The following is a 14,247-nucleotide window of genomic DNA, read 5'->3' as shown; positions in this document are numbered from 1 at the left end:
TGCAGAGTCACTTACAACAGGACATATGCAAATAGTTTTGGTGCAAATTAAAAACTAGAAGCAATTTTATCATTTTAGTCAGAACCTGATATTTGAAATGTCAGTAATTCAATTAGAATGTACATTTTATGCACACTACGTATGCAACTTTCAACTGAGCTGACCTAGTATTGAATCATAGGTATTTGACAACATTGATTCATGAAATGCAGGGTTTATTAGCACTTGAGAGGGATTTTTAAAAATAAAATAAAGAATCAAATATACAAGATTAGTAATGCCTATACTGAAATTTTACTATAGTTTAATGTGTTTACCGTGTTTTTTTTTTTAACCATTTTTTACTGTACTTTGTTATTTACCATGCTTGCCGATGCCTTTCTATGCTTTTTTTTTGTTTTTAATCAATATAAAATGCAGTAAACTAAGGGAATTGTTGCAATATATTAAATATGTTCTCCTAACTATTAATAAATAATCCTTAGGAAATGTATTGATGCAGTTTTCCCTGCACTTCTTCTAACTAACCCCAAAAATGAGTCTCCAAATTAACTTCACTGTTCCCTGTGCTTTCCCTAATTTATAAGCATTCACACTTTGTACAAACCACAAATGCAATATTTCCCACAAATGTAATAACGTCCTGCCCACAAATGTAATGTCACCCACAAATGTAATAATCTCTCCCAAAAATGTTATACCCATCTACCAACTTTCAGTTAATAAAAACAAACAAAACCCCCCCCCCCCCCCCCCCCCCCCCCCAAAAAAAAAACATGTTTGTCATAATTAACTAGAAGAGTATATAACCATTGGGCAGTCATTATTGGGGGTATGGAATGGCTTTTTAAAAAATCTTTATATCCACTAATGGATATTATTAATTATAAGTTAAATTATTATTTAACTACACAAATAAATATGTACTAAGTAATTCATGGGCATTAACATGGATGCAACATTTGTGGGAGACATTATATATGTGAACAGGTGATTATTACATTTGTGGGAGATATTATATTTGTGGGCAGTTCTTACATTAGTGGTTTGTACAACTTCACTGCATACAGGTCTAAATTAGATGCAGTCTCTGAGCACCAAAGAAGATCAGGCTAACATAAGGCATCAGGTAAGATGGTGGTTATGGAGAATTCATTTAGATGTCAAGCTCTGCTGCAGAGATTCTTGAGGTGGCTCAAGACCAGTCTGAAATCCGACAACTCCCTACACATCCTGCTCACAATAAATTTGTAGCAGTTTCAGGATCTGAGAGTCGATCACGATGGATTTACTCTGAATTAAAAGTTGAGTTTTCCAAACACATAAACCAGTTATCCATAAGGCAGGGCCTGTGTCTGTTTAGTTTGCCCTAGCTAAAAGGCAAGGCCCTTGGTTTAAAAATAGAGTTGATTGATTTTTGTCAAGGGAAAAGCCATCGATCAAACGCCTGTTATATGCTAATAAGACTGCTCTAAAACAGGTCTTGAGAGGAGAGCAACTAGATTTGAGATTGGATCACTGCTAATGCTCACACAAGGTAAACACACATGCAGAACTGCTCTATTACTACACTCGTAATCCAAATCTAATGGAAGAGGTGTTTGCAGTTGAATGAGCTGCTGGGCATGATAATTCAATAGCAGTGTTTTTACAGAGCCCAAGCAGGCTGTGGTTCAAATTATCCCCTTTATTTTTCAAATGATTATTTATCTTAACACATAAGATGATCATTTACTTTACTTGTTCCTCTGAGGCTGCCTTATTTCTTCTGCTTGCAGTTAAGACCAGAAATTTCTACATGGAAGATTTCATACAATATACTTCCATAAATGCACTTCACTTTAGTTCTGATTTCATCAGCGATAGCAAAATGCTTAGAATGATTTTCATTCTTCACTTGAGTTAGCCTTTTGTTATCCAAAATTAACTGGTAAATTAAGTATGACTGATCATTAACCATAATCCTTCCATTTAAGTTACTGAATTAATGAAATGGAAGCAGACAATTTCTTCATAGTATTTAATCATATTAATTTCTGCATGAGAGATTCAAGGCAAAGTTATTAGAAAACTGATCAAAACCGTTTACAATGAGGAACTTATCTGCACAGACACACAGGGTGATTATGAAGTCAGTTGCCAATATGTGCTGCTGATGTGGAAAATACAATGACTGCAGGAGCAAAGAAACTTGACAGGAGCCAAATAATGGACAGAAAGATTCTAGGACTACCATCACATGTCAACAGCAAAGCGTCATTGCATTAATAGCAAATCAAAATCACAACCAGGTCCTTGTCTTTTCCTGTTCATTGTCTCAATCAGATATGTTTGTTTTCATTTTTTTTAAAAATTAAAAAATGATCACAACTTTTCATTTCCCCCAAAATGCACTTGATTTTTTTTCAGACATTCTGGCAAGTTGCCTAGTAGAAGGGGAACAGATTTTCATAATCATTTTTTCACATCTTCCAAGATGGCTAGGCTGATTATCTTTATCTATTCACATGTATTGTGCTAATTGTGCTGATTTTATACACTTGGCTTTTGTTGGTGTTGTGAAAATGAATTGTGCAGTATGAACCATAGTGTTTATGCGTTACAGAAGGAGAAGTGGCTCATCTTTCATGATAAGCAGTGGCTTTCCACTATTGATGTCATCTGTTGATTGTTGTTTGTTACCACACAGAGACAATGTCCTTAATAGTAGGATTGTGTAGGTCCCAGACTCCCCGGAGCACTGTTTGAGTGAAAATAGTTGAGGGTTGAGCCAGCTGCATGGGACCCACTATCAAGCCTTGATTCTTCTACTTTGCCATGATTTTTGTTGAATAGTTTCACATGGCTAGCACACAGCTTATTTAGGCCGTGGATCACATGACCTGTCACGTGATAACATGGTTTGGAAATGAAGGATTTTCTGATGTTATTTATGTTCTTTCGTTTTTTGGCAGTGTTTTATGTTATATACTTGTGTTAGTTATTTTGTACCTTTTCTATTATCTGTTCTGCATGGATATACAATATTCAAAGCATTAACAGAAAACAGAAAACTAAACAGAGTGAAACTTGTCTGGAGTAACAATTTGAAATGCATTCATTATAGACTGGGTTGAAAGACTGTATTCATAGAATGGAAAAAGGCATACCATAGTTATTATCATTGCCAAATGCAGACAGATTTCCTGCTGAGTATAAAAAAGGCACAGAGGGATAATTATTTCTTCATCAGACACTGCAGATGCATCTTCACATTTATTTAAAATGACAATGCCTTCATAACCTGATTAGCTTCAGACATTTTCATGTGATGATGAGTATAATGTAACCCTATCTCAAGAAAAGGCTTTCAGTGCTACAGAATATGCCTCATTACTAATGTCTTTCTAAGAAGGTAGAATGTAAAGGAGTCAAAAGTGTAAAAGTTTACCTTATTTTGTTTGTAAAATTGTTGACACACTGTTACAGTACACACATTCTAACATTTTAATATTATTCAATAGCTTGCTTTTGCAAATTGTGTTTTTTAAAAAAAAAAAAATAGTGAGAGTTTTCAACTTGTCCATTTTCTATAAAATTCTTTATGCAGTTTAAATTATTTTTAGTCTACAAATCAATTTCTATTTTTTACCATGAAACAGGTTGATTCAAAATAGTTAAAATAGTCACAAAAACACATGCATTCCCATAACCAGGATAGCATACCATATAAACCTTCAAAAAGATGAGCAATACAAAACAATTGTAAACAACACCTTAATATTAGAGGAAAATAATATAGAAGCATTCAGAAGACAAGGGTTTAAGAGTTGAGTCACAGCATGCTGTTCAAATACGTGTGAACAGTGCATTTGGATAACATATTTTGTGTTTGAGTTGTGAAAGTCATTTGTAACTGATGAGCCCCGATTTATTATTATTATTTATTTTTTTAAGTATTTTTTATAATTGATCTCGCTGGCCAATGTGAACTTGGAGGACTTTTTTGATACCAGTTCTAGTTAAAAGCCATGTAAATGGCATTTGAAGCTCTGCACTGTACTTTAATGCAGGCATTCCTCTACTGTGTCTTTGTTAGTCATGTTGGCGCAACATAATCCATCGTCTCTGAACTAATCAGTTTGACATTTGCCAATTGTTTTACATAATTGCTGTTTTAATGAGTGGCCTTTGATCCAACTAATTCTCTCAATTACATAAAGAAATTAAAAGGGTATTGTTTTTGATGAGAAACAGAGCAAGATGATATGGATCATGGAAGCAATGTAGTTTTTTTTTTAATCAAGTCATGAATGAAATAATAAAAAGTAGCACCAGAGAAGATGATCTGAATCATCCTAACAGCACTCTCTTATGTAAATGCTGCTGTATTATTTACGAGAGCTAGCTAATGCAGAGTGCACTCTCAGCAGAGAGACGTTTTGCAGTAAACTGGGCTTCATATTAAACTGATTCTGATAATGGAAAGTTGCTCTATTAATAATTAACATTAGAAATAAGCAGAAACCTTTATGTAATGATGCTATCGGGGCGAGGGGTCACACAGTGTTCAAATCAAATGCTGGCGGACATGTCTAATTGTGACGTGTGGAATCCGTATAGAATATCAATAACTAACCCTGACCCAGTCATTATTAGAATTGATATGCTTGCTAACTACTAACTTACAGAATACAAGCATTCCAGTATAGCATTCTAAGGACTTACTGTTTCAATAAAATGCAAAACAGATCATGTTACAGAAACTGCTGTTTACTATCTGTATCACTATATACAAGCTCTTTGCAGAGGTATGCTGTGATCTGTGCAAAAGGAGGTTAAGTGCGTTGCTCAGGGTCATACAATGAGTCAGTCAGTGGCAGTGGTGGGATTTGAACCAGTAACCTGCTGGTTACAAGCCCCTGGACTTTAACCACTGGACCACACTGTCTCTTTAGGCTACTTGGCTACTAATTTCAAAACAATGTGTATATGATTTTTATTGATATTTCTAACCTATTCTCAATAGACACTGCAGTTTGTGGCATAAAAATTCAATGAGGTATTAGGAAATAATAATTACAGCATCTAGCAGCGAGTAGCCTCGATAAGAACTATGCAAGCTGATAATAATATTGGATTTATAACGAGCATTGTGTGGCTATGCCAGAGACTCGGATCAGTGAAGATCTAATAAAGTTGCCCTAACATTTATAAACCCTTCGAAACCCCTATTTCTGTTTGTTTAGTCATTAAAATAATTTAGAAACATCCAGAATTACTGCAAATATCATCAAATATATTTATAATTCTCTTAACATGTTGATAGTGCTATGAGTTACAGTAAAAAAAAAAAAAAAAAAAGACACAGATTACGATGAATTTCAATGCATGCACTGCGTACTGTACCAGTGCTTTTCACCTTGAATTCATTATTCATTTGTGGACATTTTTATAAAGACAATTCTTCACTAGTAAAAACAAAATAACACACAAAAAAAACATTTTTCATTCAGATGTTACTCCCCTGCAATCCTAACTATATTGAAGTCTACATTATATGAATTTGCAGCCATTATTTTAAAATGCTACAAATATATGTAGTTATTTAGACCTAAAATTAAAAACTTACGTCATTGAAATTGTATTAATGAGTGAAAGTGGTGTGTAATAATTAACAAACATGCCCTCGTATTAGATACCAGTTGTTAGTGCACAGTTCATCTTAAAATATTGAGCATATTCTGACACTAAGGTGTATCAAAGCATGCTTAAGAAAATATATGTTTATATCTTTGTTTCAAGAAATAACTCAAATACTGGCAGCTGCTTTGTGAGTATACAATAAGTCTTTTTTATTATTATTTGTTTATTTTTGGTGTGGTATACATTGCATAAATTATCATTACAAATACAGTGATAGAAATGGAAAATAAAATAAATGCTTTCTCCTCAGTCTTGACGTGCATCCCTTCAATATTAAATCTGAGAGAGCAGGTCCTATATCTAAGGATCCCAAATCCTATGGAATTGTCCTCATTTTTTATCCTCAATATAACTTAACCTTTCCAGAGGGAGTACACTGTAAATAGCCTTATACCATTACAGAAAATTCTTAGGTGTTCTGTCCAAAATCCAATTTGTTTCTAGCCATTGCAAGAAGACCTCTTATGAGTTTATGCATTTCACACTGTGCATTCATTGGAGCTCCTAAGATAAGCACAGGGGAGTCATGTTCAAATTGTAAGCCACATATAGCTTTAATTTCTCTACAATTCTATGCCGAAAGCATTTTATATGAGAACAGCACCAGATGCAATGTTCCCATGTCCCAACTGCCTTTTTTCATCTGTGACTTTTGGGGATTGCAATTTTGCAACCTACTCACCCTGCAGTCAAAGGTGGTCACTGAATAAAGAGCACCACAAAACTTTGATGTAAATGACCTTGCATCCTTGTTTGTGGCTAACATTTTTTCTATATATGTAAGAATGTAATTTTCAGCCTCCCTCATAAGATTGGAACATAGAAAATGTTTGGTTTGTAAATATAAAAAAAAAAAAAATCTGTTGGATACTAAATTGCTCCCAGAGTTGGGCGAAAGATTTCAAGCCATTATTCTCCCATAGATCACATATTGATTTATACCATGTTTATTGCAAAGCCTAAAAGCATCATCTTGGAGACCCGGCTTACACAGAAGTTAACAGTTGACCAAATCCCACCCTGTCATGGTACCTTTTAATTTCCTGCCACACCCTCAGTGTATTGTCCTGAACAACATTTCCCCCAGTCAGAACCCTCCGTTGTTTTTCTTTCATTGTCAGTAAGCACTATAATGAGATTTACCCCCACCCCCACCCTTAATAACACGATATATTGATACAAACATTTGAAATATAGTGTGAGAATTATGTACAATTAAAATTTAAAAATTAAGACTGAATGACGTGGAGTCAAAGTAGTTGTAGAAGCCCCTCTAATTAGGATATAGTACAATGCTATTACCTCTGTAATTAGGAGGTAATACAATGGTATTACCTTGTAATTAGGAGGTTATACAATGTTATTACCCCTGTAATTAGGAGGTGATATAATGCTATTACCTTGTAATTAGGAGGGAGTACAATGTTATTACTAATATGTTTAAGACATTTAAAAAATAAATAAATAAATAAAGTATTCTGATTCCCTATGTTTAATCATTGCTGTGTGGTGGCTGAGACACAGTCTTTATACACTTATGCTGTCAGTCAGTTGTACTGTGCGTTCTTCGTTCTTTTGTTGTTATTGATTAACAAATTAATGAAATCAAGTACACAGTTATCTCTTGCCCCATTGACCTTCCTGTTTATTGATCATTCAAGTCACTGACGTGTTTTGCTTGAGGTGTTTTAAACTGCTTCCCATTTGCAAATCAAATTGTGGCAGCATTTACTGGTATTGTTAATTTATTTATTTATTTTACATAAAACCAACTGAGACATCTCCGTTTTTTTTTTTTTAAACTAGTTGGTATTTTAAAATGTTAGTCATGCTTGCTTAGAAAAAATATTCTTGGGGTCCCATTGTTCGGGGTCCCGCCTGGTAAGGCACGACCGTGTGCTGTGCAGGAGAGTCCGGAGTGAAGGCCCACACAGGTTCTGCCACTCCCCCAGGGAACTGCTGCGCTGAGGGATATATATATTACATCGGTATTACTGGTACTAATTTGTAAAAAATATATAACCTTTTACATTTTCCAGAAATAATTCATATTATAGTTTAATATTTGTGTTTAACTCTGCTTTTATTAATGATTTGTCAGGGATTTTAGATGTATAGATTAGGCCGGTACAGAAACATATAGAAATGCAATTCCATCAATTGAAAATTTCATGCAATGCCTTTGTTTTCTTCACACATTAAATCTAGTGCCTCCGGATAGTGTAAAAGCAAGATGTTCCAATCTTATCTGTGTCATTCTATTTTTCATTGTAATGGTACATACTATTGTGACTTGGAGTGGCATTGTACAGTAACTCTTTGTAGGATTTCAGTGTCTGAAACACAATAGCATATTATACATTGCAACATTGAACATGCCTTTCTGGAAAAGATAAGAAATGCATGTAAAGCAGTGTCAGAACACAGCAGTGTCTACGTGTTAGAGAGTATTGCTTTAAATAAATAAAGCTGCAACAGATTCTGCTGTGACAGCGATAGAACACAGTCAGAAGAGGACTCCCTGACTGAGTAAAGCCAACTGTGTCCAGAAGAAAAATGTAATAATAAAACAAAATATAGAAGTGCCAAAGGTAGATTTAGAAATTGTACAAATGCCTTCCCTTGATGTTTGTGCCTTTATTTGGAAATTTCATAAAAGCTGGATTAAAGTGGTTGCCACGGTGGTTGAGAGCTATGTAAAAAAAAAAAAATAATAATAATAATTTATTCTATTTAGGGGTTCATAAAAGCTGCATTAATGCATTTCATTCACTGTACCAGTACTTCACTAAAATAGTTTACAGTTGACACATGGAAAGCAGTGCACATTGTGGAGAGTATGGCCCTCTATTCCAAACCAGTGCAGGCACATTCAGGAGGTCCTTATGATCGGACAGTACCTGAAAGGTTAAAAAAGAGCTACATTCTTCTAATATATCATTTATCAGGACAGTTATCATGTTTGCCACGTTACACCATGCTGTTAGTCTAGTTCCTTTTCGAATGTCACAACTGCACTTGTGAGATGGCTTTCATTCAAAATCATTCAAATATTTAAAGTAAAGATGATTAGCTATACAGGGATACCAATATGTTTAGTGAGTCAGGGGCCTATGTAGGATAAAATAAATACATGCCCAACCCATAGGCATCAAAATACTATGGCAAACTCTTTCTCATTCATGAAGCCCTTGACAGGTTTTTTATTGGATTGTATAGACATGTTTAGTGCCTATACAAGAATGACTGAATTGCACAAACAGGATAAACACGGCTTTCAAGGTTTCTGACCTTGTCCTTGTGGGTCTGACCTCTAAAGGCATGACAAGGTTTACAGGTACAGTGCATTACTTGAATCTCCTCTGAGCAAAATATAATGGAGGCATTCGAAAAGTTTTAATGGCGCCACATTTCTTAGTTTAAAATCAGACAGTTCTTTCTATATAATGAAATGACATTGATTATTGCAAAGTATGTGTATGAATATATTATTTCTGGTTGTCTATGTATTCACTGAAGTGAGTGAAGCAGTGGTGTTTATCTTAATTAACTGTTAATGTCACAAAGGTCACTGATTGAATAATAACACTTTCCATGAGCATACAAGGTGTCAATGAATCCACAGTAATTCATAGCTCATTGTCTATACTGTATCTTTTGTTTTATAGCTATGTTAGTTTTTAACAGTTAAATAGGGCAGTTTTCAAAGGATTTACACTCACAGATCATGCTTTCTTTGACGCATGCATTGCACTGCGCATGGCACTTACGACTCTTTTGCATTATTACCCTGCTTTGACTTTATGATATCGATATGGCATTTATGACACGGCATTTACGCATTTTTTTTTGTCTTTAGAATGTATTTGCCTTTATCGATGTATATTAAGAGCAATGGACTCAAAATTAAACCTAAGCTAGGAGTACCACGTACACACACTGAATGCGTCATTGGAAAGCCCCTAGTTTGTACTTTTAAACAAGCCAGGTAGGTGTCTGTGTAATATATGTGTAACCACCAGGCTGAAATATTTAAATATTTGCATGAGTACAATATAACTGATCATATTTGTAAAACTGTATTATCCGGCCAGAGTCAGGAACGTAACCCCAGTTTGTAACATTGTTCCTATGGGAAAATGTGCTTTGACTTACAACGCGACTTTCAGGAACCAATTGAGTCATAAGTGCGAGGACTGCCTGTACTCAAATGATATGTTTTCTGTTTTATTTATTTATTTATTTATTGGCACATTCATTAAAATATTTGAAATTGAAATTTTTAGCAATTACGTTAAAAAAAATATCAAATTGATCTATCATTTTTAAAGGTGTCTTTGTACTTGTGTTTTTTCTCTGTTCATGCCTCAGCTTTTATATAATGTTTACACCTCTAGCAAGACTTGTAGTTTATGTCACCAGTTTGATGTTTATTTTTAGTCTTTTAAAGCATCTTGCTCTGGATCACATCTAGTTTTTACCTGGCTTCAAATGAACCCCTCTGGTGTGCCCCTGTCCTCACGTTGACTACCCTTTATTAAAGAGTAAGTAACGAGTTACGAAAAATATAGCGTTACACGTCCCCACGTGTTTCTACAGCCGTTCAGATAATGTACCTGTCATTTATCTTTTCATTGTTAACATCCTGACAACCTTTTACACTTATAACTTTAAAGTCTGTTTCAAAGCTCTTTTCATAATGTCCGCTCTAGTACACTGATAGTGTAAGGATTATTGCCCACACTGTCAAACAGGTAACACAGCAATAACCATGATGTGGTACGGAACAGAAAAGCCAGAGCACTTGTTATGTTTTTTTTTTTTTAATCGCTCTTCCTGCAATGATTTAGAGGACAGATCTCAAACCCCAATGCATTAAAGCAGCCATTTTGAATAAAGGTTTGAAACAGACTTTAAAGTTATAAGTGTAAAAATTGTCAAGATGTTAACAATAAAAACAAAAATTACAGGTATGTTATTTAAACAGTTGTAGCAACACATGGGGACGTGTAACGTTATATTTTTCAGGAACCATGCTACTTACTCTCTTACATACTCAGACACACTGTTGTCTTTATATACCTTACCGGTGGATTTCCAGGTTTTGACACGTGCTACAAAATACATCATAAAGTGTCCAAATAAAGTAAAAGCTTACAGACTTCTAAGAGTTTCTGGAAGATCTACAGTTTTAGTAACAATTCTGTAGCTTAATAACCCAGAATAACATTACAATGTAAACAACACTGTTTATTGAAGGAATGTTCTCATACAAATATATGAAAATAACTTAATTCACCACACTAGTTAACTTCCCAACTCCTATGATAAAGAATTTCAATTCATCTGATTTCATTTGGGAGAACGGTCTTGAGAATGCGTTGACATTGTTTATAGTTGCATGAATGTTTTTTTTATTATAACTATGTGTGTGGTTCAAGGGGAAGGAGCACAGGACTCTCCCAGTCCAACAGTTTCTTCAATCAGCCTGCTATTAAAACCCTAGCTCAAACACTCCTCCCTGTCTGTGCCCTTTTCTCCCCTGCATCCTTCCCTCTGTGGCTGCAAATTAAACACTTTTTGTTTGTGTAACTGGATTACCGTTGATGTGAAATATTTTATTTGAAGTCTGTGGGCAAGGATGTCAATGAATTACTGCTAAAGCCTTTTATTAATGACAGAGTAACCTAACGTGTAAGCCAAAGTGTTGGAATTACATTAATTAAATGCAGAAGCATATTCAGAAGTAACATATAACATATCAGCTGGATAGCTAATTATCTTGATTACAATAATATGTATTACTGCAATACTTTATGTATGCAAGTAGGTTGCCCTTAAAACTAAATTAAGTCCATTCTTACCAATGCATCACTCAAAGTAAACTAGACTGACTTCTGTATTAAGTTTCATTTAACTGTTTGGCTTAATATATATATATATATATATATATATATATATATATATATATATATATATATATATATATATATATATATATATATATATATATATATATATATCCATTCTATATACCTGTATGTCTAGAGGGCAAAGATGCTGAGTAGTAATTTGCTTAGCAAATTAACTCCAGAAAGCTAGCCAACAATTTAAACAATATTCCTGACCTTAGTTAATAACTCCTGTTAAGACTTATTAGCTACTGTGTGTAGTTCTGAGATTTCTTTATATATAGTCTCAATGAAAAATAACACTGACCTGTCTTAAAATAAAAGTAAAATAGAAAACGATATATATGGGTTATATTTGAAATGGCCGGCCCTAACCCTTAAGTGGACAGGATCACAACGGGAAGTTGTGAAAAGGCATGTGCTACAGCTTTACAGTAGCAATGAATCACATTTTTTTTTGGAAATCCTACACACCCCTACCATCTACTGGATGGATCCTTACAAAGTTTTACTTTGGATAACTGACTCCTGCTCGGTAGTTTTATTTTGTAAAGTGAATGATTAGAGCTCTTATGGATAAAAACGATGTAAACCCTACTTTGTTTATCAGTATTTCTGCCTGGCTGCCTGCCTGCCTGTCACGCATATTTCTCTATTTGCTTAAGAGTGGATGTAGGTCATGTTATATTTACAGTCATGGCGGGGGATGAATGTCACTGGCATGCTTGTTTAATGCCAGCGACAGCTAAAGAAGTAAAGTTACATGGGCTCCAGCTCTGCTATTAGATTGGTTGTTATCTACACCTTGTGGATGGTTATAAAGGTTTCTCTTCCAATCCTAATTATAGCACCAGGGCAACCCTGCCTTGATACTGTTCAGTATCCTATGACATTGGAATCACTTTTATTCCCTGATATATTTATACAAATCCTTATTTCCGAGGGCATGCGCAAAATCTACTTTTAATCTTAAAGAGGATTATATTCAAAATAAATAGAAGACAGATCACAGAAAGCAGGCTGCATGAGTTAAAAGCACAATCTTAATGTGCACCAAATTGCTTTCAATTTTTCATCAGTCAGACTAAATCAAATAAATGCACATTTATTCCTAGTTCATGCTAGCTTTTACTTAGGGTTTTAGAAAATTCTGTATTAAAATGAAATTTAGTCTTATCATCTTCACCATAATTAGATCATTTGTTTGCAGTATAAAAAACAGGAGAAAAAAGGTATGCTACAATTACAACCTTCGTAGTATTGTAGCATGAAAAAAATAGAGACTTATTATTTCGTAAAAATATGTAAAAACTATGTATGTGAAACTGATTTCCATTACATGATAGTAGATGTTAAACTTCATGCTGATTTGAACTCAGCTCTCACTACGATAAGCACCAACTAAGACGTAGCTTTAAAGTAAACTAATGTGATTGTGGAAGAAAATGGCTTTGTCGTGATTCAGACCAGAAGAAGGAAGCACAACAACCAAGGTACCTGCAGTTTCAAAAAGAGACGCGGTGTGCGCCATTTTATTAAATAACAACACAAAACTAAATAAAATATTTAAACAAAAACAACACTGCTCACAGAGCACAAAAATAAAATGTTTAAGCAAAAATAAATCACGATCACAAAATACATATATAGGTCAGGCTGGGTGATCGCCTTCACTGTTCGTATATCTGATGTTTTTAAATGAATCTCTCCTCTTACTATCCCGTTCCCCATTTCCAAACACCCACCCGGAGTGCAGAGAGCTGCAGGTATTTATACAGGTGACCATCTCCCGATTAGCATCAAATTAATCACTTAATTAATTCGGGAGATGGACACCTTCAGCACAGGTTTTATAATGTGGACGGGGCTTCCCATCCACGCTGCAAAACAATAACAAAACTAAACACAGCTACGCCATCATACAATAAATAATAAACAAACAAAACACACTGTGGTTTGCCATCATCTACAAACAAAATAAAACACAATACAATAAACAAATACAAAATAACACAGGGGCGGAGGGGGAGACCCCGTTCTAAAAATAAACAAACAATATGATTAAACAGCAGGGCTTTCCTTCTGCCCTGCTACATATCCCCCTCCTTGTGCAAAGCACACATGGCCCCAACGGCCGCCTCCCCCCTCAGTCTCCATGTCCTGGAAGAGGGGTCTGGAGTAATCCATGGGGGTGGCCATGGTGGGAGGTCCTCCTCCCCCCATGTCTTCCTGGCTGGTAGCTCCCTCTTCCGGGGCTCCAGCCGAACTGTAGCAGGGGCAACTGGTTTTCTGACCTCCCCCCCCTTCTTCATGGCCAGCACTCCCCTTTGAGGGGCTCCAGCCACCATACATGCTGCGAAAGTGCGGTTGGGGGAGCTGGTCTTCTGACCTCCCCCCCTTCTATGTAGCTGACGGCCCCCTTTTCTGAGGCTCCGGCCCTGGTGCTTCCTGCGGTCCTTCAGGACTAGTACCGGCCCCAGGCGAAGCAGAGTCGGCAGCGGCCCCAGGCGAAGCAGAGGAGAGACAGGCAACCCCAGGCGAAGCGGGACCCTCAGCGACCCTAGGGGATAAAAGAGAGAGAGAAGCAGCCCCAGGCGAAGCGGAGGGACAGGCAGCCCCGGGCGATGCGGAGCGACAGGCAGCCCCAGGC

General features: G+C 35.7%; 1 protein-coding gene across 1 annotated transcript in view; it reads left to right on the top strand.

Annotated features, from left to right (window-relative positions):
* The window catches only part of LOC121312712 (RNA-binding Raly-like protein), a 148,024-nt gene that overhangs the window by 73,934 nt on the left and 59,843 nt on the right, over positions 1-14,247 (top strand). The gene's annotated exons all lie outside the window — the stretch shown is intronic.

Source organism: Polyodon spathula, chromosome 3, assembly GCF_017654505.1.
Source record: "Polyodon spathula isolate WHYD16114869_AA chromosome 3, ASM1765450v1, whole genome shotgun sequence".
Taxonomy (NCBI): Eukaryota; Metazoa; Chordata; class Actinopteri; order Acipenseriformes; family Polyodontidae; genus Polyodon; species Polyodon spathula.
Note: the sequence above shows the minus strand (reverse complement) of the source record. Positions and strands in the feature narration are given on the sequence as shown.